This window comes from Delphinapterus leucas, unplaced genomic scaffold (assembly GCF_059928025.1).
Source record: "Delphinapterus leucas isolate spDelLeu-1000000601 "Yukka" unplaced genomic scaffold, BTC_Dleu_Yukka2 spDelLeu_asBTCV2_sq67, whole genome shotgun sequence".
NCBI classification, from domain to species: Eukaryota; Metazoa; Chordata; class Mammalia; order Artiodactyla; family Monodontidae; genus Delphinapterus; species Delphinapterus leucas.
In genome coordinates this window covers 1,185,546-1,212,522 of record NW_028322276.1, presented here as the reverse complement: position 1 = coordinate 1,212,522, position 26,977 = coordinate 1,185,546, and the positions used below count along the sequence as shown (strand labels likewise).

The 26,977-nt window shown below is 41.7% G+C and overlaps 1 pseudogene; it reads left to right on the top strand.

The window, feature by feature from the left end:
• The first annotated feature begins 15,554 nt into the window (after window positions 1–15,554).
• On the top strand, window positions 15,555–19,369 carry LOC149743830 (malignant T-cell-amplified sequence 1-like; annotated as a pseudogene).
• Window positions 19,370–26,977: the final 7,608 nt, after the last annotated feature.

Below are 26,977 nucleotides of genomic sequence, written 5' to 3'. Positions count from 1 at the left end.
ATTGCTTTGGGTTATCAAAAAAATCAGAAAGAAATCAAGAGCCCAATATAAAGAGCAAGATAGCAATCCTCTTGTCTGTTATCCTTTAAAATGGTATCCGGTTGAATTTTGAATAAAATGGATAATGAAAGGAATTTTAACAGGCACGTACAGGGAATTTTTATCCTTACAAAAATCGGTACTGATTTTCAAACATGTAGTTTTGAATTCTAACAATATAAAAAATACTTATTTTGGAATATAGAGAAGAGCAAACCTGGTTCTTAAGACAGGAAACCTAGCTTTGCTCTCCCCAATTCATGTAGACAAGCTTTTCCAAAATTGACAATTTTGTAAAATATTTTTACTGAGCAGTCTTTCTAAAAATATATAACTTTTCAAAGTTCCAGAATTGAGACTGTTTTAAATGTCAATTTTATTTTATGAGTGCCAACTTTTTAATGTAGACCAGTAGTGATAGTTTGTAACTATACAATGTATGAATATGTCTTTTTTTTAACCTCTGGAATTTCATTTGGCAAATTATTCTTATTACCTGCGTTAGAATATAGAGTTCTATGAAGAGAAAGGCGTTCTGCTATTTACAGTTTAATCATCATAACAATCCAGGTTCTGAAATGTCAGAAGTTCTCTTTAAATATTTAATAATTGAAAAGTTTATAAATGAACGAACAGGGTGATTTAGCTTATTTTTCTCCTGCATGAATCCTTTATGCTAATAATTCCTAAATGGCATTTTCCCTTTTGATCAGATAGTTGCTACAGTGTCCCTCCCTTGCATGGGTGTGTGTGTGCACTCAGATGCACATACATACAGTAATGTTGCAGGTAACATCATGGGTTTTCTAAAGGAATTTTTTAATGATTTTTTTTCATGTGGACCATTTTAAAGTATTTTTATACAATTTGTTACAATATTGTTACTGTTTTATGCTTTGGTTTTCTGGCTGCGAGCCATGTGAGATCTTAGCTCCCTGACCAGGGATCGAACCCGCACTCCCTGCATTGGAAGGTGAAGTCCTAACCTCTGGAATGCTAGGAAAGTCCCCATGATGGGCTTTATAGGCCCTAGAATACCATTTCTCAACCCATTAGACTTCAATGGACCTCAGGGCTATAACGAATGTTTTGGCCAACAAAGAAAAAGAAATTAAACTGAAAAAGGTCCAGAAGTCATCATGCAGCCTTTATGCTCTCCCTAGCTAGCCTTCTTGAAGGTTTAATTGACAAAATAGACATTGTCTCTATGATGATCTTTCTCCCGGAACATTTTTTAGTACCATTTTTCTACATCAAAGAGTAAAGCTTTAAAGGTAGACTTACCAATGGCTCTGTGAGGGATCTCCCTTGTGTTTACATGATTTAGTATATGCACCCCTCAATGTTCTAATACATTCTTAAAGTAGAACTCTTCTTATGTCTGCAAAGATCTTTCACCTTCTCAGTCCAGGAGATATCAATCTGTTCTTCTTGGACAAAACAAACAAAGAAACCCTTGGCTACAAAATGCTATGTAGGGATTAAACCACCATCTGACTCTGAATTTTTGAGTTCTTCCTGTCCACGTACCCACAATTATTCACCTTTCTTTAAATATAATTAATGTATACTTTTTTTAAGTCATACGAGAAATAGTAAATGAACGTTAAATAATAGAATTAATTGAAGCAGCAGAGGTTAATCACAAAGTATGTGTGTATTTATTCTTGAAGCCATTCATCCGGAATGCGTATACAGATATTTGGACCCTAATGTACGAGTTAACACACATCATACTATGTTTTACATTTTCAGTTAACATTCATTGTTGTTTCCTGATTGATCCCAGCCTTTGTAATTATGATTATAATTTTATAAAGTCAGAAAGTGTCTAACTGATCCACAGTGACAGAGTATTAACAGAAAATGGATTCATTCTTACTTACCACAATATTTCATGATTTTGAATGACACGTACCCACTCAGTAGCGCTTATGTATTTGCAAATCCTGATCTCCTGAAGCAGGTTTGCTTCGTTTCTTCTTACTTGATACTGAATATTGCTTGCAGCACTTCTCAAAACCCTTCACCATCTACATCTTTATACTGTATATTTAATAATAAGACAATTGCTGAAGGACTTAATTATTGTCTCAATTGCATGCTAACACATTCTTTTTTTTTTTTTTTCTAACACATTCTTTATAGATTATTTTCCCAGTATGAGTTTTCTGATGAATAGCAAGTGAAAGATTTTCCACATTGTCTTTAGAATTGGCATCTTCTCAGTGTGAGTACTTTCTTTTTCAGTCAGGAATAAGGAATCACTGAAGAATGTCCTTCCTTCATTACACTGAGACTATTTTTTCAGTGTGAACCCTCTCATGTCTAATGACTCCATGACTAATGGAACTGTAGCATTCATTTCATCGGATTTCTTCTACAGCAGTGATTAGATGGTTTACCTCTAGAGGGCTCTCCTCGTAGTAAACCTTGGGATGTCTTCTCTACTGTGTCAGAGATGCAGCCTACTCTGAGTTCTCTGTGTATTCTGAGGCTGGAGCTCCAACTGAAGGCTCTTCCACCATGATTACAGGGCCAGGGTTTCTCTCCACATGACTTTCCTGGTGGTTTAAAAGGGATAATTTCTGGCAGAAGGCTCAATATCATTGATTACAGACACCGGGTTTCTACTCGGTATGAATTCTCTGGTGTTTATAAAAGTGGGAGCTCTGGTTTACCACCAGAGCTGCACCACATGGATTCCAGACATAGGGTGGCTCTCCTGTGAGTTTTCTAGTGCGTATAAGCGTGAGAGCTGCGTTTAAAGGCTTTTCCACATTCATTGCATTTGTAGGCTTTCTCATTAGTGTGAATTATCCCCCATGACTAAGGTTATGGCTTTGACTAAGTGTTTTCTCACATAAATGATATTCCTTGTGGTTTCCCTCCTGTGTGAATGTGCTCATGTTATTGAAGCGTTGGATGGTCACTGAAAGCTCTTCCACAGTCATTCCAAACATAGGGCTTCTCTCCCGTGTGAGTTTATTGGTGTGAATAAAAGTCAGCTCTCTGGCTGCATTACCTTTATAAGGTTCGTATTCTCCAGTGTGAGCTGTTGGTGTATAAATGCGAGGCTTCAGCTGAAGTATTTCCCACGTTCAGGACATTTGCAAGAGTCACTCCAGAGTGCACTCTCTCATGTTGTCTAAGGTTGGAGGGTGACTAAAAACCTTCCACATTCTGATATCTGCATGGTTTCCTAGTATAATTAGCTTATGTTAATTCAGTGATGAATAACGGCTGAAGTCTCTCCCATTCGGGCTCAAAGTGTAACACACGTGGAGTTAAGGTTGTTGTATGTGACATGTCCTCATATTCATTGCATTCAGTGGGCTCTTCTCCAGCATGAAATCCCTGCTATTGACAAGGAAAGAGAGGCTGTTAAAAATTACTCACATAATAATCATTCAGTCATTTCTCTACATGTGACTTCTAGGCGGCTTCCTCGGTGATGGTCTTCATTGAAAATCTCCCCATGTTAGTTACATTCACAGGTCATGTTACTTTTCTGAATTCACACAGATTTTCTATGTGGTAACCCCTCATTGGTCATAGCTTTCTGATTAAATTTTAGGTCTTCTTTATGTTTCAAACACTATATCCATGAGCTATGTTTAATCAATTACCTTTTCATTGAAGCCCAGGTTAGTGTTTGACATGTAATGTCAAAAGACATGGGTCCTCAGATTGTTCCATCCTCCATTAAATTGAGAGAAAATCTCCTGGCCACATGGCCAAGGACATGGAGGGCAGAGCTAGGGTTGAGGCTCTGATGTTACTGATTCCCACATGGGGAGGAACCAAGGTGACTAAGGGCAAGGGCATCCGGGGTGGCGGTGGGTGCAACAGGGGTGCTAAAGGCCCGTAATGGGTGTTGGAGAACAAATGATGGTGTCTTTCACCAAGAATTATTAAATAAGAATTTTGCGAGAGGTGTCCTTGCTGTGGAGACAGGACTCTCCAGGAGACCGTGATAAGGGTTACATGGGAATTAGTGTTAATCCTAGGAACTGAATATTAATAAAATAATAACTGAACTGTAATTCGAATCAAAGTATAACACCCCATAACTTGCATTGTTTTCTGCAAAATGGGGATATTTTATTCTCCCTACATGCCGAGTAGCCAATGCAGCCTTGTTCTTAACCATGGGAGGAAAAAGCTTTCTTTCTGTCTGCGCATGCCTGTGGGTAAGGTGGCAGGGGTCACTCCCAGCTGAGTGGTTGGGGATTCATGCCTGGTGGATCTAGCAATACTCTGAAAGACTGGATTCTCATGGCTGCTTTCTCTTTCTTCAGATTTATCTGCTTGATTTCCGGATTGTCCCTGCATAAGGATGCAGAGGAGGGCAGGTAGTGGCAGAGTTCCTGATAATGAAACAACAGGTGAGAAAAAAACTTACTTTGATTCCTGTATTGATCCATCTTTTGCCAAATGGCCAGGTTTCTACTTTGGATCCGGATCTTCTAAGTGCACCCAGGAAATATTAACGCCAGTTATGTTCACCACTCTGTTAGGGATATGGCAGGTCAGGGACCAATGTAAAAACACTCTCTTTCCGAACACTTACTTTCACTTGTTCCAGCCTCCATTGAGGCTGTGACCTCACAGAAGACGGGAGAGGTTTTTTCCTTCTCTTTTTTGAAAGGTCATCCCTTGGGCTCAGTGGCCTCCTTCATCATGTTACTGGCTGCAGTGGACTTAGGAATGCGGTGAACACAGGGAACAGAGAATGACTCAGAACAGTAATCTCTAGGCCAGTGGGGAGCAGACGTTTCATCAGGTGAGTCCTATGTTATAGGTGCCGAGGTGAGTGGGGTTTGGTGAGAGACAGTAATAAAGAATCATTTATTTTTTCTAATTTAAAAAAGATTAACCTTTTACAGACTACTCATAAACATTTTGATAGCTTCAAAAAGATAAACGTAAGTTCCTTAGCAAAATTATTCACATAACTCTGTTCCTTTTTGTTCTTAACCTTCATTCAAATTAGAAAGTTGAATTCAATGCCTGCAGATTCTTCTTTTCTTAATTATGACTGTGTATGGACGAGAAGGGGCATAGCACACAAAACAAAGTGTAGAGCACTGGACAGCAAATGACAGTCTGGGGAGCTCCAAGACCTCACTCCCACACAGATCCATCAGTAAAACAACCAGGATCTGCCTGAATGATCTGGGATTCTAGCCCAGGGAGGCCCAGAAGTGGGAAAAATGGGCTTTCTGATCCCACCATTGCCAGCCCTGGTAAGTTTTCCTATTAGACCCGTGGATGTGTGTGTGTGTGTGTGTGTGTGTGTGCTTGTGTGTGTGCGTGTGTGTGTGTGTTTCTTCTTCCGGACACCCCTGTACTTGCCGAGTGTTCGTCACTGTTGCATGAAAGCTATGCTCATGTGGTGCTAAAGTTATAAGGCCCTCTCAGTCTTGTATCTTCCTGCGTTGGATACATAAAATTTCTCTCATAGGTCCAGGTGCAAATGTTCAGTTGTCTCCTTGGCTCCTACCTGCAATGGCATGGGGCTGTCTTCCTTGGGAAAGCAGCTCTAGGCTCATGGAGAGAAAAGCTGCACAGGTGTAGGGTGGGCAGAGATAATTGGAGCAACCAAGTGAATTGCTAAGGTCTCCTGATAAGGAGGTAAGAGGCTGGGCACTAAGGGAACGCAAGTCTTCAGAGTCAGGGTCCTGACTGCAGAATTCTCCACATTAGCGTGAGGAGCGCATCTCCTTCGCGGCAGCCTCCTGCCCAAATCTTCCCAGCCCCGTCCGCTGCTGGGGGCCGGTAGCTCCTAGGTGGACGGCCCGAGACGAACTCGAGCGTTTGGGCGGTCGGAGCTGATCCCTCGCCGTCCAGCGATCAGAATCCATCGCGCTGACGTTCAAGCCCGTTGTCGGGAGCCACCTGGCGGCCGCTTTTATATTGTCCCTTTCCTCCTGAGCTTTGGCGACCTTCGCGAGGGATGTGACTCGCCCTCCAGGCGCGGGCCAGAGCTCCGGGAGGCCGGCGACGCTGGCGGCGACCATGCCGGTGCTGCGGAGTGGTGGGCGCCTCCTGCTCTCACTAGAGATTGAATGTGGAGAGAAGTGTGTTGGTGGGCCCGGGCTGAGCTCCCTCGCGAGTTTTGGGGGAGGTCTGTGCCGGTCGACCAGCATTCCCTGGTGCCCCTTGGCTCTCGGAGACCTCACGTCCTGTTACGCGTCACCAGGAGAGGATGTCCGTGAACAGCCTCGTACATCGTGTGTCACGATCCGTCGGTGCCTCCTGGCCGGCTTGTAGCGGACTGTCGAGGGCAAGCGTGTAGGGCGCTCCTGGAGGGACGGCAGTTCTTCCTAGGCTTCCGTGGTCGTAGGTCGTAGCCGTTTCTCTTTGTGAAACAGGGCCGGCCCGGGACATCCGTGATGGTCGGGAGGAAATACGAGCCTGGCCGCGGTCCTGGGAGGGCGCGGTTGTCGGTAGTTTCTCTGGAGAAGCTCTGCAGACAGCAAACGGCCTATAGACGAGCGGGCGCAGGGGAGGAACCCCAGGGCGAGAAATGAGACCGATGGTGGCCTGGGTCGAGGACGGGTGTCAGGGGAGTGGCGGTGCGCCTTCGTCCCTGTGCGATCTGGATACTTTCTGTTGAGGTTCACACCAGTTGCACGTCACTTGGCGTCTGCAGCGGCAAGGTCGACCAGATGGCCAGATTTCGGTATTGGGGCAAGAAAAATATTTAATGAATTTTAACTCTTTTTGTTGTGAGAGTCACTACAATGTGAACATTAGTGAAATAAGAAATCCGAAGATTTACAGTAAATCCACATTACTGTAATAATTACTACGGTTTGCAGTTCTTTTCACAAAATGTTTATCTATGAAATTTAAAATATATTTAGTACATTTTTTTGTGATACAAGTCTGCTAATGAGAAAAATGGAATTCTTTGGCAAGGGGGATGCCGTTTAGCTTATTACAGATTCCTATTATCAAAATTTCAATTGTTCGTGCTGACTTATAAGGAGATTTTGCATGGTTTATATATTTCATATTTGAAAATTCTTTTCACACAGATATGTACTACCAAATACTGCAGTTCATGAGTGTGTGATTTTAATTGAGTATAATCATTGCTTGGAAGGAATTTATAAAATTCTGTTTGAATCTTCTATTAATGTTTGCCTTTTACTATGTCATTATATTGTACGTTAGTCATTGACAGGTCTGTTTGCAGTTAATTTTAAAAACATTGATTCAAATTTCTCTCTCCACAGGGCATCTGATTGATTGAAGATGATGAAGAAGGGTTTTGGGATGCAGAATTTTCTAAAACCACCTGGAAGCCTGGGAAACTCTCCCTCCAGCCACAAGGCCCTGCCCCACACCCTGCAGCGGCCAATCTGGAAAATCAGACTCCAACCTCTGCAACAATATGGCCCAAGGGTCAGGACTTGGTCAGTGACTCACAGCTTCGTCATTTTCAGTCCTTTCCATGTAGAACCAAATGCGGGGAAAGCCAAATATGTTCCCTTAAGTAATCACTTAGGATGCCCCTCTTCCTATCAACTTGTCTCCAGCCTCCTCACATCACAAGCTCTGGGGAGCACATGCCTTCCTTTTTTGGCCACCAGAAAGTGTCCTCACGCTTATGTGCCCTGAGTCTCAGCCTGATGTGAGTGGTGGTGGCTGACTCCCGTGCTCTATAGACAAGTTCTCAGTAAATAGTGCTTGTTCTCATTTTGTGTGTGTGGCGGGGTGTCTTTTTCCATTTCTACAGAGCTTAGGATGGCAGGAAGCAAATAAAACTCATGATAATATTCCCCATGTTATTTTAAAAATCACATTTATTAATCACCATTTTTTAAGTTGAGACATAGTTCACATACCATAAAATTCACCCTTTGAAAAGTGTAGAATTTAGTGATTGATAATCTATTCACAAAGTTGTGCAACCATCGGCACTAATACCAGAACATTTAATCACCTCAAAAAGAAACCTCATCCCCATTAGTCTCTTCTATTCCACCTATGCTCAGGCCGTGGTCACCACAAATCTGCTTTCTGTCTCTACAGATATGCCTATTCTCAATATTTCATGTGACTGGAATCATACAATATGTGCCCTTTATGTCTGGCTTCTTATACTGAATATCATGCTTTCCAGGCTCATGTTTTAGAATGTATCAGTAATGTACTCCTTCATTTGGCCTAAGAATTTTTATTTTTAAGCCATAAGATTTTATGTACATTCACATGCCACCAGGGTTTTTGGAGTTTTTTTATTGTAAAAAATATATTTTCCACTTTAACCATTTAAAGTCTACAGTTGACTAATAATAAGTACTGCTTCCCTGCCTGGCCCCAACTTACCCCACTCACCTGGAGCTGCCAGTAGGCTCAGAGGACACAAGCCCAGCCATGCTGCCCTTCCTTGGAAACACCAACGTCATCCATCATGACCATGACCCCACTATTAGTGTCCTTCATTGTAGCAAAACGAACTCCGGACATGGAGAGACTCTAGCGAGGACGGAAGCTGCAACCAGGCAAGTTGTTGTGCTTGGGACAAGGAAGCAGTGCCCTGCGACCTGCAGTCACCCTGGAGCCCCATGAGGTACAGTGTTGGTCTCCTGAGGGCATATTGTGCTGAGGTCCCTGCCAGGCCCCTATGGAGGAGAACCAGTGAACACTTAGGGACATCTCTTGTCATTCTTTCCTTCCTTCCTTCCTTTCTTTCTCTTTTTCTCTTTCCACCTGGAAGAGGTAAATCTTGACAAGAAAAAAATAAATGACTTCCTAGGCCATCCATATTTCAGGGCTGCCTCTGTACCTGTCCTTATTTTCTCAATAAAAGCCTTCCAAGGAATAAGATGTGCTATGTGTTCCATGCACGCTCACCTGTGTGCCTGCCACGCACAGTCCTCCATCTTCCCTTCCCTCTTCCAACACTTCACTCCTCCTGTGGGGGCCTATTCAAGGGCAAAGATTGCTGTGAGTTCCAGCATGGTGTCTGCCTCACCTGCTTCGTGACTGTCTTGCTGACTCAATAGCCTGTGTTCTGGTTGCTCGGGAACCCTCGTGTGTCGTCTCCTCAGGGACACTGCTCATCCTTAGCAACATGCACCTGTATTCCTCACTGTTCAGGCCCTGGGAAATTGGCCGTCCTGACCTGGGACAGCTTTAAATATAAGAAAATGCTACCTGCCACCGCTGGGGTCAGAAGGCTGGGTGTGTGGTCCAAGGCTCTCGGAGATGTTTTGCATCCTCCTAGAATCTCCTCTCACCTCCCTAAGAAACTCTACTACCAGGACCCCTCCAACCAACACCCTCCATTAGGTGCTGAGCTGTCAATATTTCCAGCCCAGAAAGACCACAGCCTGTGCTTTGCAACAGAGAAAACCCTCCCTTCTACTTCCAGTCCATCCAAGTGCCCCCACCATTCCTCAGCTCGCACAGCCCACAGACGGTTTCTGAGTCTGTACAGCAGGTGAAGTCCCATAGGTGACATGTCCTGAGTCTTTTCCGGCTACCATGTTCCACCCAAACATACATGACGAGTCCACGGTCCTCTGGGAGTGCAAGGGCCCCTCCCATGTGCCTCTTCTGGCACTGCTGCTGTATCTCCTTCCTCCTTAAATCAGGGCAAGAAGCTTGGTTTCTCTGGGCCTGTGAGTGGGGAAGGGTAGGAGGAGATGTGAGGCCTAGAGAGTCCAGTCTATTCTGCATCCTTTGGACCCATGACTCTGGTGGGTGGAAGCAGAGGGGGTAATGGGAGAGCGAGGCTCTTGGCCTGCTTAGTGGCTCAGGATTTAGGGCACATTCAAGTGGAGGCTGAACCTAGTGGAGAATGTTGGTCAACAAGCAATTTCTGCATGTGTAGGAACTGAACCAGTTCACCAAGCTCTCTCAAAACGAATAAACACTCTTACTTCTGGCAACAGGGGAAGGGCAGACGATGTTCCAGGAAACTCCTCCCTACCCTACTGGGAACATTCTGACAGGGTCTTTGAATATGCAACAAATGTCTGCTTTGGTTAAGAAGCCATTGGATGATTTGAAGGTACATTCTGGTAATGTAGAAAACTACAGTACTTCAAAATTAAAATCCTATTTTATGATTTAGAATCTACTGTACTTAGATGACTGATAAATTATTTAATGAAGGCATTGGTAAAAATAAAAGCTGAGAGCTGAAGAGTTCTTTTTTTTTTTTTTTCAGTATGCGGGCCTCTCACTGTTGTGGCCTCTCCCGTTGTGGAGCACAGGCTCCGGACGCGCAGGCTCAGCGGCCATGGCTCATGGGCCCAGCTGCTCCGCGGCATGTGGGATCCTCCCGGAACGGGGCACGATCCCATGTCCACCGCATCGGCAGGCAGACTCTCAACCACTGCGCCACCAGGGAAGCCCCATAAATTTTAAATTATAGTCTACAACTGTGGCATGCTTACCTATTTGTCCATCTACCTTTCCTTCTCCCTCTCTCCATAGTTTTAAGATTTTTGTCACTATTTTGTAGGTGCCAATTCTTCTGCAACACGCACACTTCATTGTGTAGGGGAAGTGGTAATGTTTGTTCACAGGAGTGTAAGTGAGGAGACGATGCACGGTCGGGCAGGGCCACTGCAATGTGGTGAAAGAAGGACAGGCATTGTCCAGGGGGGCTGGCCCCTGGACCCTAGGCTCCTGCTTTTATCCAGACATCTGGGGCGCCTTATTCACTCTTGACCCAGTAAACAGGGTGCCTAGAAAAGCTCTGTGAGCAGCCCTGGCCAGGAGACCTTCACATACTTCTCTCCATTTACATCGTGAGCATGGAGTTCTCTCAAAGATCTTCAAAGTCCTCAGTTCTTCTGATTTCTATAGGCTTCGCTTTTCTTCTTGCCAAGGATGTCACTAACTAAATCAGCCTATGTATGATTAATATGAACATATATTATTGATATATTAATAAATATTATTATATTAAAATAATATTAGTATATTTAACATTTTATTTACATTATATGTACATATACTTATATAGTATTATTTTATTAAAATAAATTAAATAAATAAATATAAACAAGCTATTAATATGAATATATATTACCTCTGTGAGTCAGGATTTGCCTCCTAGGTGCTCAGCTCTGCCACTGAGCCAGACTGTTTGCCTGAAAAAATGAAGACTTCAGGGCCAAGTGAAATGTGAGGGGGAGGTGGGCAGAGAAGACCCAACCTGCAGTCACAGTGAAGAATGAGGTGTGTTCTCAAGACCAGCTTGAAGCGCACATTCTCAGTGAGGGGAGTGGATGCAAACACTGTCGCCCGCCCCGTGCGCCCCATCTGGAGTGGAGAGGGGAGGAAGCATCCTCCAGGTATTTCTTCTCCGTCTCCTCCCACCTGACACCCTCTCCTCCCCAGTCTCTGCTGTGACACTTGTGTTTTGCCACTTGGAGGTGAATTGACCCATCCCCCACTGTTCTCTTCCATCCTCTCTCTCTTTTCTTTCCCTTCCTTGAGGCTCTCAGGCCTTCTATCAGCCTGGCTGGGGGCCACAGCCAGCCATAAGTACCTTCCCTGCAGCCAGCGAGCTGTCCTTGCCCCATCTTCCTCCTTTCAGAGCTGTGATAACTGGGTTCCTGCTGTCACTGAAGACTTTCCCTGCTGTTAGTCTCCCTGGCCAGGTGGTCGGATGTGCAGGACAACAAAAGGTGCCTCTGACTTTCCCCGGCTGTGCATGGTAGCACCGATTGGAGGTTGCTAAGGCTTGCCACCTAAGCACAGGCTGTGCGTTGTTTTAAGATATACCCCAAAAATACAATAAGAAAGAAACTCCCCTGATAAGGTTGGCGTGACTAAATATATTCAGAACTTCATTGAGCCTATTCTCATACACTCAATTTACTACAGCTTTTGAGGTTTCTAATTTCTACTCAGATTTGCAAAGATTGGTCACTGGGAAATCTATTAGCTGTCATTGTATTCCAGATGGCAGGGTAAACAGGGACTGAAGGTAGAAACACCTGCAAAATACCTAATATGTTCAAAATTGTCCGACTGCTTTTAAAATGTTATTGTTTAACCATCCAGTCAAATGAGAAATGCCAGAGAAAAGTCAAATAGAGACATGTTTTCGTTCAGCCCAAAAGGTGAACGAAGTGAAAGGTGAGATGAGGAGGCTGGCCCAGTGTGGGTGGTGGGACCAGGCAGTTGAGATCTTATGCAGGCAGCTGTGGCGGCAGCTCTACCACGTCCTCCAAGGGGCTGCTCCCTCAGCCTCCCGAGACGGGCAGCTTTTCTTGGTAAGCTCAGTGTAAGGATATCAGCCATTCATCAGGAACTTCTTTGGCTTCACACGTGAGCGGGACCCTTGTAGCTGCAAGGTTTACAAATTAGAGCCTCTGCAGTGGCTAGTCTGTGTTCTGTGCTCTCCTCAACTGAGGCTGCTTCTGGTGTCTATCAGAGAACCTATACCACGTCCTGAGTGTCCAGACTTACAGCAGTGCTACTTGAGACAGGGCTGTGACATTTCCATGTCTAGCATGTAGCAGGCATTGCGTGAACATTTATTGGGGACAAGGAGGCTAAACTGCATAAGCATCTACTCCTAAGCTGATTCACACAGCTTGTGTCTGCAGCTGAGCTCCAGGGACCTCACTGCCTGTGGTGGGGGCTAAAGCTCTCACAGCTTCTTTCATCTGCATGTTCTTTTCCCCCTGATAATATGACCCTTTTAGCTTCTCCTCCTAGAGTTTTGCAGAGACCAAGTGAGAAAGACCAAAGTTGTTCCAGACTTGTGTCAGGCTGTTAAAGCTCAACTACAGTGAAAGCTCATGAGAGGTACAGTATCACGTGGGGGTGACTTTCAACAAGTGTTGTCACAGTGGCACTAACCTCAACAAGTGTATTCACTTTTTGTATAAAGGTTTTAGTCCAATACTCTGCTCAAAAATTTCAGAATGCACATTGTGTGATGTTTAAGCCCTTTGCTCTTGCTCTAGGGCAAGATTTCTCAACCTGGGGATTAACGACATTCTGAGCTGGATAAGTTTTCGCTGTGGGAGCTGTCCTGTGAGTTCTGCGATGTTGAGCAACACCCCTGGCCTCTACCCACTAGCATCTCCTCAGGCGTGACAACCCAGAATGTCTCCGGTTACATCCACTAGTCCTCTGGGGATGGGGGATTGAGGAAAAATTCCTCCAGCTGAAAATTTTTTCTCAAGTGGCACCAGTAGATTGCAAGGAGAACCAAAACGACAACAACAAAAACAACAACCACAAATGACTCACCAAGACTTGCCCAGTGATGGAATTATGACAAAGTAAAGAATAGGCTTTCCTTGTGTAGTATCTTCAGGCTATTTTTGGATACTTCTGTGCAGAGCTGACCCGAAGTCTTCCATCCCTTAGTGGTATTTGGCCCAAGGCCCCAATATGCCTTTACCGAAAGTGTGTTTAATGTCACGTTTGTTTTATATATTCCCCCAGATCTGCCCCTCTGTGTGCCTGCATCAACAGCGTGTATCTACTTAGATTATACAATGTGAGAAAATAGAATCCTCATTATTTCAATAGCCTCCAGGGTAACAACGCACAATGATCCTAAATTAATTTTACTGATAATAATGAGAATTTGCTACCAGAATATGTAGTAAATATTAGGAAACAATCTATTTTACAGTAATAATTCAAAATGAAGTAAAAGAAATTTAATCATCATGACTGTTTACCACCAGAATCAGGTAGTGTAGCATGCTAGGTGGTGCAGCAGGATGAAGGTGACAAGACAAATATCTCTAACATGTTCCCCACTTACTCATCTCTAAAATATGGGGCACCACTCAGGGTGCACACGGATGTGCCACCCACACCTCTGGCCCAGAAAACACTCACTGCCCAGCTGCTGGAGTGCCATCAACAGGCAGCTTCCAGCCAAGATCCCCTCAGGCAGCCTCACCCATACATGGGTCCATTTAAGGGCTGCCACACCCAATGGTCAAGTGCACTTACAACACTTACAACACCTGTGATGGCCTGTGATGGCCACATATGCTCCAGAGCCCCCATGGGCTGAGCCAAGGCTTCCTCGGGGCCGGACACCTGCTCAACTATGCCATCTGGCCAATCCTGCTCCCTCTCTGCCCTGTCACAGAGGTTGACACCTAATTTGCACCCTGCTTGCCAAAATCCATCTTAACATTCCCTTCCAGAAAAACTGACTTGTGATGGAGGGAAAGCAGTGATGAGAGGGATTTGGGAGCTAGACTGCTCCACAGTTGGAAGTAGCAAGGACCCTTCCACGGGCTAGGTGGAGCACCCATAGTGTCTGGAATAGGCGATGGTCCAGGTGTGCAAACTCTCACAGGTGACAGGGTAGTAATTGCTAGTCACCATCGACACAAGAAGAGGAGCTTCCAGGTAGAAAGAAAGCAGAAAAAGCTGAATCCCCCACACAGACCCAGGATTTTGATAAAGATATTTTCACGTATTGATGTATGGGGACGTCGTCTGGCTTATACAGGAGTTAACTTGAGTGTTATGCATACTAGAACAGCCTGCGTGTGGCCTATCAAACATACATTGTTCTTCTGCTTTAATTATTAAAGAAAAGAGTGCATTGACCAGAAGTAAAGAATGTCCATGTTAAAAATAAAGATGAAATGCCTCCCTTCCTGGGATGCCAATGCTGAAGCTCCTTCAATAATAAGCCTCACTTCCCAGGTGCCAAGGCCATGCCTACTCTCTGTGTATGAGCTGATCTGTTTTTTGTTTGTTTGTTTTGTTTTTGCTTTTTCCCTGAAACCTTAAAGGAATGTATCCCTGACTTGTTTAATGTTCTTTCTTCTGACAATATATAAAACTTTGCTGAAAACCATGCTTACCTGGGACAGTTCATCAGAGCTATCTTAGGGGTTGTCTTCCAGGCTATAGTCCACAGTTTGGCTCAAATCAAATGCTTTTCTATTCCTATTATAGATTGTTTATTGATTATTTTCATCAACAATTTATTAGTGAAAGTAGCCAGACTCCAAATCCCAGACGAGGTTAGTCAGCCACTCACCAGAGGTCTGCTAGCCCGTGGGACGTTAGCGCCGTTAGAGGGACCCTAACTTGGTAGTGGAATTCAGGAGGATGCCTCTGAGCGTTGAAGCCCACACTCTTCTGACCCCTGTGAGCCTGCAGAAATGGCCAGCCGTCCCTGTGTAGACCAGGTGCCGTCCCTCCATCCTGTTCTTGCAACGAGAATGAGTGCTTGGTCCCTTCTTACTGCTGAACTTCCACCCTTTCAGCTACCAGCCCTAGGGAGAAATTGGTAACCCCAAAGAACACCCCAAATTGCCTCAGTGCTCATATGAATAGCCGGAGGAAGTAGTTGAAGGAGCAGAAGGAGTGAGATTTGCCCAGAGCTGGAAAAGTGCAGCCAGATGCATCACCTGTGGGTAACGACCCCAGCTGCCACCGTCCCTTTTGCCTTCCAGGTGTAGGGGGTCTGCGGGATCCTTGCTAAGTCTATTTTTCACCATTCCCGGCCCTTCCCTATCATCACCCCTTCACCTTGCAACATGTTCAAGAAATTTGATTAAAAAGAAAATGTGTTCAGCTACATCCAGTGGAAAACCTGCTATTATGGGTATTAAGAACAAGTAGAACCATTCCCAGGCATTGAACCATGGCTTCATCCAATCGTGCCTAAGAAGGAACCAGTTAAAAGAGTGGTATGCTATGAACAGAAGGAAATCTTTACAGTGACTGGAGAGTTATTTTATTTAGAAAAAGAGAGGGTCTTTTTATCCAACCACAAGGTTATTCCACACAGAAAGAGATAAAAAAGACCCTTTTTCCACACCAACAGGTGGATAAAGGAGCCATCAAATTTGTACTCAAAGGAGTTGCTATCACGTGTCTACACTTAGCTTCTCGAGGAGCTAAGCTTTGCTCCGCTGCAGCGATAGGATTGTCGCAATTGAGGCAGAAGTAAAACAGCTTGCTCTGGGTGTTGCAGTCGTGAAGATGTCTGCAGAAGGTGCTGAGAAAGTCCACACAGCAGCTGGCATTGAAACATGTACTATATAAAAGGTGGGCTGTGGCACGTAAACGCATATGAGCAAGTCCCAGATGGAGTGCACTTGGGCTACACATGGATGTGGAGCAATATCTGTGTGTGTGTGTGTGTGACAGCATGACTACAACGCCCCTGTGATTATGCTGAATAAATCCTACACATGCAGAAAAGAGAACCCAACAAACAAACAGCTGTTGCCACCTTGCTCGGAAACAGTGCAGACCAGCTGCCCCTGTGTCCTCTCCTGGCCATCAAGCTATAACTCTCCCAAAAGAGCTTCATGACCCAGCCAGTGTGCTGGTGAGGCAGCGAGAAGACAAATGGGACTGAATTCTCAGTGTGTCACCTGAGGTGCCCTCATGTGAGCGTCTGGACAGGACCGAGCATGGAAGAGTCAAGTGTAGGGGCACTGAACTGGCTGGAGGGATTTCCTCTCGGCATCCCTGCGGAGTCAGAGCCCCTCTCAGCTCTTCATGGTGGAGAAGGGAGACGATGAGATGCCTCAGCCCCTACACACGGACAGGCAACTCCCGGCTCTTGCGGACTTCCAAAGCCTCATGTTATGAACTGACTTGTAATAACTTTGTTTTTGTCATTAATGTGCTAGATATTTTTAGTAGCATTAATCTGAAAACGGGTTATTACCACCGATGTCAGTAATGGAATTAGCTACACTAGAGACAACCTACAGTTTAACCTAAAGTTTACAACGAAGTTTTCGCCTCAAAGTTTTAAGGAATTCAAGACGAAACTAGAATAAGACAAGACACCACAGAAACTGCTTGGTGACTGGGCTTTATATTCACTTTAAAGAAAATCATCTCTGAAAACTTAGAAACGTTTAATTATGCATATTGTTATTAGCATGAAGGTGAGAGATAGAAATGAAATATGAACCTGGATATGCTTATAGCAGTATTATGTGGTTCTGTGGAAATCTTTCTGCAGTGTTCTCAAATAGTAGTGGAAAACCCCAAAGCAGGAAATGGTGACGCCTCAAAGTCATGCTGTTACCTGACAAAAGCAAGCTGCAAGGCAACACGCAGTATTTAAGACAGGTAAAAATGAAACTTTATTATCTGTGAGTAAATAAAAGTATATTTGAAAATGATTTTTTTTTAAGTTGTCAGAATATATACAAATGAACCATGGATACCTTGATACGTGTGAACGAGAAATTGGACTTTTACTCTGAAGTATTCAGGGGTTTTTTTGTGTGTACTTGGAACTCAGGATGAACTTGAACAAGAGTGTACACTCTTTGTATTTAAAAACACGCACACACACGCACAATTTTACATGTGATAACAGAAATGTCTTGTCATACAGCCCAGAGTCAAGTCAAATATTAAGTTACGTGGAAGAGAATGGGTTTTTATTTAAGGATTAAAGACAGAACACGCTCGAAGCACAAATAATGGAACCCCCACTGTACAGTAGTCACTAGAACATTCCTTGAGCACTCGTTGGGTTTAAGCCAGCTTGGAAATCAGTTATTTGTCTAAACTAAGTGAGAATTTATGCCAGGTTCCTGGAAAGCACATGTTTTAATTAACTTGGCTGCCAGTATCTCTCCGGGGAAGAAAATATATATTTTATTCTCAAAACTCGTCCGGGCCTGTTCTATCATGGATTGGTCCATTAAAAACAAAACACCCAAATCAATATTTAAAAATACTATTTTTGCTTACCTGAAATCTTCCTCCTTTTTAGAGCTTTTTCTTTTTCTGTCATCTGCTCAACACAGTGTAAAGTAAATACAGTCGAGTCCACAGCAGGGGCCGCTACTCAGGGGGCTCTGGGCTTCGGACATCACTAGGAGTTGAAATGGCCAAGAGCATGTTTGATGCAGAGCCCTAAAGGCATTTTGGTACTGGATAATCTGGATCTACAGAAAGCACATGATAGCCTGATACTGTTTCCTACATCTGCCACAATTTAAAATAATTTTCTGATGTTTTATTTTCTGTAACCTGAGATTGGGAATGTTGGGGAGAGAGTATAAATATAACTATTTATGTAACTCATTATAAATAGAGTATAATTAGAAAGTATAATTAGACTTGAGTCTAATTCCCCTTCATATCCTAGTTTCTGTGGCTCTCAGTAGGTAAGGCTCAGGTTCCAGTCCCAGCTCATTTCTACAGACTGGACAGTAGGTGGCACCATCAGCCAGTTTAAAAAACAGTTCACTGGTTTGGTTTGTTGTTAACCAGTTTACCACACTTGAGCAGGAACCTAAATAGTTTTGTGCATAAGTGCATTAAGTGCTGGCCATTGTCACGGGAGAATAATCCTAGAAGAGCACAAAGCCATTTAAATAGATCTGCATGAAGTATTTACAAATAACCACAGGAAGAGACTTTGCCTCTCTGTAGATTGAGATTATCCAATAATGAAATGCGTTTAGGGTTTGTGTCATAAATACTCTTTGCCACTTTAATTTCTGGTAATGAGAAAAGTCTGCCTGTGACCATCCCTAAACTAGTTTGTCCTTTGACCCTGGCCAGACACATAGACTTTATATATTTAGGTTTTCTTGTCTGGGGGAACAAAAAGACTTGACCTAGCTGCTCAGAAGTGGAAAACAAAGTATTAGACCTTAAAATCTTCCAGTAGAGTGCAGATCAAACACTCCCGATTCTAGACATTTCATAGAATGTTTTTAAACCTTTTCAGCCACCACTCGCTCTTGACTCAGAAAACTTACTTTACTAGGTACTGTTCACAGTGGAAATGTGTTGAAATCACTGCGGCTATGTTCTACTCCAGTGCACAAGGATCTCTACACACTAGGAACAGTGCTAAAATATTCTGAAAGCATAAATCCAGGGCATTTAATTTTATTTGAATAAAAACCTGTGCACAAACACATTTTATACATGACTTCAGGGAGGCCACAGGCTCCCTGGGCTCCCTAAGCCCCTCAGATTAAGATCTCCTGACCTGGGAGTGAAAGAAAACAAACGCACCCTTACCACCCTCCCCTCCCCATTGAGACCTCTGGTCCCACCCCAGCCACACCCATGGGAAGGCAGGTCGACACTCAGCACACGTGCTGTCCCAGCTGCAAGGCTGTCAGACGTGTTCAACGAAGCAGATCCGTCACACTGCACCTCTGCTTCCTACATCCTGCTGGCCCAGAAGGAGATTTAGAAAAAGCACAGAGAAGAACATCAACTCAGCAGAGCAGTCTCGAAGCACAGGGGAGTGCAGAAACAGGAAGCACAAATAAGCCCAGGGAATGACTGACTTCTGACGGTTTTGTTGATAATTATGTGGGTGAAGACTTCCTGCTCCCTGCTGAGGGCAACTCTGTATCTGCAGGCACTTTCTGTTTGCCTCGCAATGAAATGCAACTGCTTGTCAGAAGGCCGATCTCTTCTGTCATCCATAGGTCGCCTTCTCGCGGCTGTCACCCCTGTAACCCTGGACTGTATGCTGATTGTTCCATTGGTTGTCAACACTTCTATAAACGGAGACCTAACTGCCAAGAGTTCAAAATTCCAGTGGTCTGTCAGGTCCCACCACCAATTCACTCCCCAGAGTCACCTCTGAAGTGGGTAAAAATGCCACAAACTCAGGATTGAAGATACTACTGTGGGAACATGAAATACATTTAGAACCTTAGAAAGTCTAAATGTAAAGGTATTTGTTTTCCTTTAAAGTCTGATAAGAAAATGACCCTCTTGCTTATCTTGTCTAAAGAATAAAGATGGACAGGTACTTACTGAAAATAAGCTACAAAATTTGAGACTGAACAATGGAATTAAAAGAGAATTGTCTCATGCAGAATAACTACTCATGTTTGAGAATTTGAGAGGAAAAAGAAATTGATTCAAGACAAGATCTTATTATTAGAGCTGAGACCATATGCGATTTAGTCAAATTTCTTTTTCTGAAGGCCAGATCGCCTTGTACAGACTTGTACAGACACAAGGCTGCAACTTTCTTCTCCACTGATCTACAGAGGGGTCCACAGCCACCACTCCGGACCACCGCATTGTGCAGCACTCAAGATGCTCAGGACTCTCTCCTATGTATACCTGGGGAGTGACTCCCAAAGGGTCCATCCACTGGGCCTAGCTCTACATGCTTGTAAACACCCTTTAAACCTCTGAAGAGAGCTCTCCTCTCTTCCACATGAAATATCCCCTCACATCTCCTCACTGTTAACATGGCTGCTGGTTTTACAATCAGTCTTAAGATATGGTCTCCTGACTAATATTTCTTATTATAATAAAGTCAACGGTTTTATACAATATCTTACTGGCATTGTTAATATGTCAGATGCAGAGAAAGAATTCAAGTATTAAGGCAAATAATTGTCCTCCTAGCCTTATGAATTATCTAAGTATTGTCTCAACTGATAATGAATGTACAGAGCCTTTTCATAGGGAAAAATGGGGAAAAAGGTAAGAAAATTAGATCAAGCTTAACTCATAAAATTAGCAGCGGTAGATGTTCTTTGAAAGGAAGAACACACAGGATTATGAATCAGAAAACTGCTTCCAAAGTGAAAGAAAAGAAGCAAAAGCCACCAGAAAATTCTCATGAGTAGACATTTTCGGGAAGCCGGATAATCTTTCTGGAAAAACAAATTGGACTTTCATTCAGTTGGTAGAAATCGTGCTATAACTTTTAATCTTTAGAGGTTTAAAAAGAATTTACTGTCCACATTTATGACAAGTTGATAATATGTGTAGAAGGTTCAAGAACCTATAAATATTAAATACTTTATGTTGTATTCTGCCACCCGCCCTTGCCCAGGACCCCTGTCTTCAAAGTCAGCCACTGTGGTTGATTTTCCAGGTATCATTCCAGAGTGTCTTTTTATGGGTATACAAGAAAATGTGAATATATATTTTCCTTCACTCCACATTTTAGTACATAAATAGTTGTATAATGTTTCATTACATCTTCCTTATATTCAGTTGAAAAATATCTGGGGAAAAAAACTTCTATCAGGACGTTGTTTCCTACAAAGCAGTCCACTGAGTGGATGATGTACTATAATGCATGTTGCCAGTCCATATTGGGATAAACACTAATATTCAACCATCTTTTGACATTACAAACAATGCTGCAATGCATAACTTTGGCCTGTTATTCTACTGCTAAAATCTGTATAGGATAGTTTCTAAAGGAGTTGTAGCCTAAAGTATTTCTAACTGAAATAACATTTGATAAGATGTTACCAGTAAGATAGCAGGTACTGAGTTTTTCTGAGGAACATAGAAATGGTCATTTCTCTTTATTTTATTATAAATTCAACCTCTCCTCTACCAGATTTCTCCCCGATCTGTGTTTGAAAACATTTTCCAACCTCTTCTACCCTTGTGACTTCTCTATAATCTGTTCCTCTTCTTAGCAGTGTCATTCATTCTCATGCCCACCACAGCCTGACATGGTCTCTAACTGCTGCCTGCTCGTCTCTCTTTGTCCATCATTGCTCAACCCACTCCACTGGAGAAACACTCAACATGGCCAGACATCTTGTTGAGTATGAAAAAATGGATCATGGATGATTCTGACTCACTGAGCCTGGGTGAGAGGAGACATCCAGAGGGGAGTTTAAAGTAGCTGGGGAAGGAGAAGAGGATTTAGGTTTCATCCATGGTCATCATTCAGGGGAAGGTGCTACTGAGACTTTACATAGGAGCAGGAGAAGACAGAATTAGATGCAAGTACTTTCAGTGGCCCAGAAATTACAGGTGAACTGAGAGGCAGGGACTCCAAGGGAAGAGCAAGGGAGAGAACACAGTGAGTTGGGAGGTCCGGGGGGTGATAATTTGTGGGGCAGGGCATCCAAAAGGAAGGAGCTACCCAGAGAGAAAACTCCACCACTGCCTGATTATCCCTCTGAGTCTCTGTCGAGTACTAATCTCAGCACACACAGGTGAAATTTCACAAGGCTGGGAAGGAACAATTTCTGCAGAAAGAACAATTACTGGAGAACTCTACATTAAATAATTTCCAAAGTTCACGTATGGCTGAGAATCCTCACCAGCCAGAGTGAAGAAACCTCCTTGAATACATGGGGTATTCAATTAAGAAACCAGAAATTGTGCATATTAGAAGTGGAACTAATCACAAGCCCTAGAATAAAGGATACTCTAGAACTGCACTAACAAACCTTAAAAATGAGACTTGAAAGGGTCTAAGTGATATGCAAGTAATCGTTTCCTACCAGAAAAAAATATTTGAATTAACACTTTAAAAAACATAGAAAAATGCCCCACTTCTATCACCCAGGAAACTCCAAGGGATTTAGGGACATTGTGTGAGACCCCAGGTCAGATATATATATATATATATATATATATATACTGCAAATACATTAGAATATTCAAGAGATTGACTACTTTCTGGAAAAATATGAATTCTCAAGAGCAATATTCAAAACAACTAAAACAAAAGAAAAATAAGCTAGAAAGCACATAAAATAAAGTTTTTCAACAATTACTTCTGAAAATCATGTATGGGCTATACAAGTAAAAAACAAAAAACAAAAAACAGCTGACTACAAAAGTAACAAATAGTTTCAGAGAATCAAGAATAGAAGAATAGAGGAAATCTGTATTTTGTGAAAATAATTTAACCCTGATATCAGACATAAATGGTGCAAAACAAAACCACACACCAATTTTACGTGTTGGTGGGAATGTACATTGATACAGGCACTATGAATAACAATATGGCCTTTCCTTAAAAGTCTAAAAATATAACTATCATATGACCCAGAAATCCCACTACTGGGCGTATACCCTGAGAAAACCATAATTCAAAAAGACACATGCACCCCAATGTTCATTGCAGCACTATTTACTATAGAAAGGGCATGGAAGCAACCTAAGTCTCCATCAACAGATGAATGGATAAAGAAGATGTAGTACATATATAAATGGAATATTATTCAGCCAGTAAAAGGAATGAAATTGGGTCATTTGTAGAGACGTGGATGTACCTAGAGACTGTCATACAGAGTGAAGTAAGTTAGAAAGAGAAAAACAAATATCGTATATCAACGGATATATGTGGAATCTATAAAAATGGTACAGATGAACCTATTTCCAAAGCAGAAGTAGAGACACAGGCATAGAGAACAGATGTATGGACACCAAGGGGGGAAAAGGGAGGTGGGATGAATTGGGAGATTGGGATTGACATATATACACTACTATGTATAAAATAGATAACTAATGAGAACCTGCTGTATAGCACAGGGAACTCTACTCAATGCACTGTGGAGACCTAAATGAAAAGGAAATCCAAAAAAGAGGGGATATATGCATACATATAGCTGATTCACTTTGCAGTACAGCAGAAACTAACACAACATTGTAAAGCAACTATACCCCAATTTTAAAAATCCTATCTTATTAAAATACTAATTAATAATATATGAATTGTTGAATGCTAAAGGACATTTTCAGAAATTATGAGATTTCCCAATAGTTAATGAAACGGCACTGAAAATCCTTAAAAATGTAACAGTTCAATGGACAAGAATCATAAAGAGTGCACAAAACAGCTGACTTTCTACTTTTAAGATATAGAAAACATATGTATAAATCTCTTTCATAAAAAAGCAACTAAAATTTAAAATAAACATATTTTAAAGGAATATAGAGAATGAATAAGTAGAAAAAAAATCAAATTTACAAAATACCATTTTAAAAGACCAAAAAAAAGAGAGAAAATACCATGATTCTGTAGAACACCAAATATTATAGAGAGATCTACCTTTCTCGATTTTAATTCTAATAAACTTCCAATCAAAATCCTCGTATGTTGTTAAGAAAGTGATTAAGGTTTAGTTGAAAGTCAAGCTAGAATTTTTTTTTTGAAGAAAATGAGTGAAATGTGCCTTACTAATTATATATATAAAGCTAAAATAAGAGTGTGGTTCTAATACAGAAAATGGTAAACTACTGTCGACTTTAAAAAAAATGCACAACGTGAGAGTTGCAAGTTAAGATTTATTGGGGGCAAAATGAGGAGTATAGCCCAGGAGACTGCATTTCAGAGAGCTCTGAGAAACTACTCCAAAGAGGCAGGGGGGAAGATCAGTATATATGTGATTTTGGTGAATGGGGAGTATATGCAATCGAGAACATATATTTTTTGCAGAATGTTTCTGTTAGTCTCGCGAAGGTTGCTGCTAGTCTTGAGAGCAGACCTCACCATGAAAGATCTTAGTGTTTTTCTAGATATGAGGGGATACAAGAATTGGGCTCATAAAATCTTCTCCTGAAAGTATCTAACTCTCTGAAGAGTTGTCCTGCCAGTTTCCCCCGAGCACAGAGTGCCTCATTTCTGCTCTCCACCCGGAACTCCTTTCAGGGGGTGTTGAAGGTCAGCGGCTGCAGCAGCTGCACCAGCACCTGATTTAATCCTTGTCGAGGTAGATGGCAAGTGCCAATTCGTAGCTGAGACTAGCGTTACCCAAAATGTAGATTCTAGGATGAGAGCCTATATGATAAAAGTATTACAGTCAATAGAAGCCATTATGGACCATACAATAAGTGGTGATGAAAAACTGGGTAGTTAGTTTTCTTTAAAAAGTATTTACATCTTCACTCAAAACATAAAAAATAAATTTGATATAAATTCAAACAGGGTTTTATTTTTAAAAAATATATAGATGTATATGGTTTCTAGATGGGAAAATCTCAAACATAGAAAGGATAGAAGAAAAATTACATAAAAATGGGAAACTTCAAGAGGTTAATATTTGTATAAGTTAATATTTTTAAACTACTTTTTTAAAAGTAAACTATTTTTTAAAAAATAAACTATTATTTTTAAAATATTAAAACGTTAATACAAATTGATTTAAACAGAAAGAATAAAGCAGATGTAAAGCACACACACGAATGATGTGCACAGAAAATTCCTTTGATTAAATAAAAATACCAACATAAAACGTTGATCTCACAAGTGAAAAATAATACAATCTTTTCTACCTTTAGGAAAACTATCAAAACATGGCACAATTAAATCAAAAGTGGTGAACAGCCACATACATAAATTGGTACATTTCTAGAAAGCAGTTTTTAAAGAGGTGATCATAAAACTCTTGTAATTCCATCCTTAGAATTCTACTACTAACGGGGGGAAAATGATATGGCAACGTGTTTGTACATAGAAAAGGTATTCAAATAGTTTACTTTTAAGATGGAAAAATTGTGAAGAGCCCTAAATCTAGACTCTAACTAGCAAGGAAATGGTTAAACTATATTGCCCAAGTTCCTGACATAACATTATTCAGGCATTATCATAATGTCTATGAAGATGCTTAAATACAGGTCAATAAATGTATCATGGCAGCTACTACTTACATTATGTGTTACATATGTTGAACCCTTAACTTTGGGAATCTAATTTAAATCCTTAGAGCAGGCCTGGAAGATGGGTTGTGTCATCTGCAAATCAGATGCCCAATCTTGCATTCTTTCAATGCATTGCTCCAAAAATTATATATTACATTACATTATATATATATGGAGAGAGGGGGAAATCAACAATATTTACATGTGAGTTTATTAGGAGTGTAAATATATAAAACTCTTACTAGCTCTTTCTTTGCGATAGAGATGTGCATAATTCTTATTTTCTTGGTACTTTATAAATTTTGACCACACGTTACTCACATAATCAGGGTAAAAACAAATTTAAAAACGCTGAAGCATCCAAAATATAGATGAAAATTTCTGGGATATTATTTTTAATTAGGTAAAGATTTATTGATACTTCTTGGAGTGCATTTAGTTTAGAGTTGTTTAATCAATGTGAGTTGAAGATGTTGTTAAGACAGTGTGGGGCCCCACCACAAGAAAAGTTGAAAAACTGGCTTTAACCATCTCAGATAGTCAGGGTCATTATTTTTCTAAATCTAAAGTTAGACAGCACGGACTATGGTGCCTATGGAAATACTAACCCTGCTTTATGGATTTTCATATTTCAAAATGTTGTTCTCCTCACCTATTGAAGCTCATACTACATTAGCATTATATTATAATATTCTATATTTAACTATACAAGAGCCTAAAGATTTTTGGTTGCATAATCTGAGAACTGAATTCATTAAGAGAAAATGACTCAACGGAACATGGAAGCCAAAGTAAGCTTTAAACCTTAGTACTCCTTTTTTCCATAATGTATTACATTAATTATTTAAAAATAATTGTTTAAATCCCGTTTCTTCAATTCCTTCAACTGCAGTTCGTGATCCTTAGGGAGCCCCAGATTAAAGGTCATATATGCTGTTTCATAGCCATCTTGGAGAAAGATATTAATACATTGTCAGAGTTGCAATAAGTATTGCTCTAACATGCCTGACATACAGGGAACAATTTGAACATATTCTGAATCTCACTTGTGTTCACATGTAATTTTGTCCAGAGAAACAGTTGGCGACTGAATGCACCCAGAGGAACATAGCCAGGTGGAAAAACACAAAACACACACTTTCACACACCTCAAACAGCTACTCCACTCACATCAGACGTTACAGCTTTTTATGGAATTTCAAATCACCCTTCTCTCACTGCTTCACAATCACCTACAAGCTGCAACCCTTCTGCCACCCAGATTAACCAGCAAACTGCAGGCCCTTTTCAAGATAAAGTGCCATATTTGTTGTGGGTAAATATTTAACCATTTAGCACATATAATTACACTACCATTTTTAATAGGGTTTGTCTTAGTTTGGGTTGCTGTAACAAATATACCACAGACTGTGTGCTTTTGACACAAAGATTTATTTCTCACAGTTCTGGAGGCTGGAGAGTCCAAGATCAAGGTGGCAGCACTTGTCTGGTGAGAGCTGTTTCTTGGAGAGGTATTCTCTTGGTGAAAAGCAGAGAAAGCAAGCTCTCGGGTGTCTTTTTATAAGGGCACTAATCCCATTGATGACAG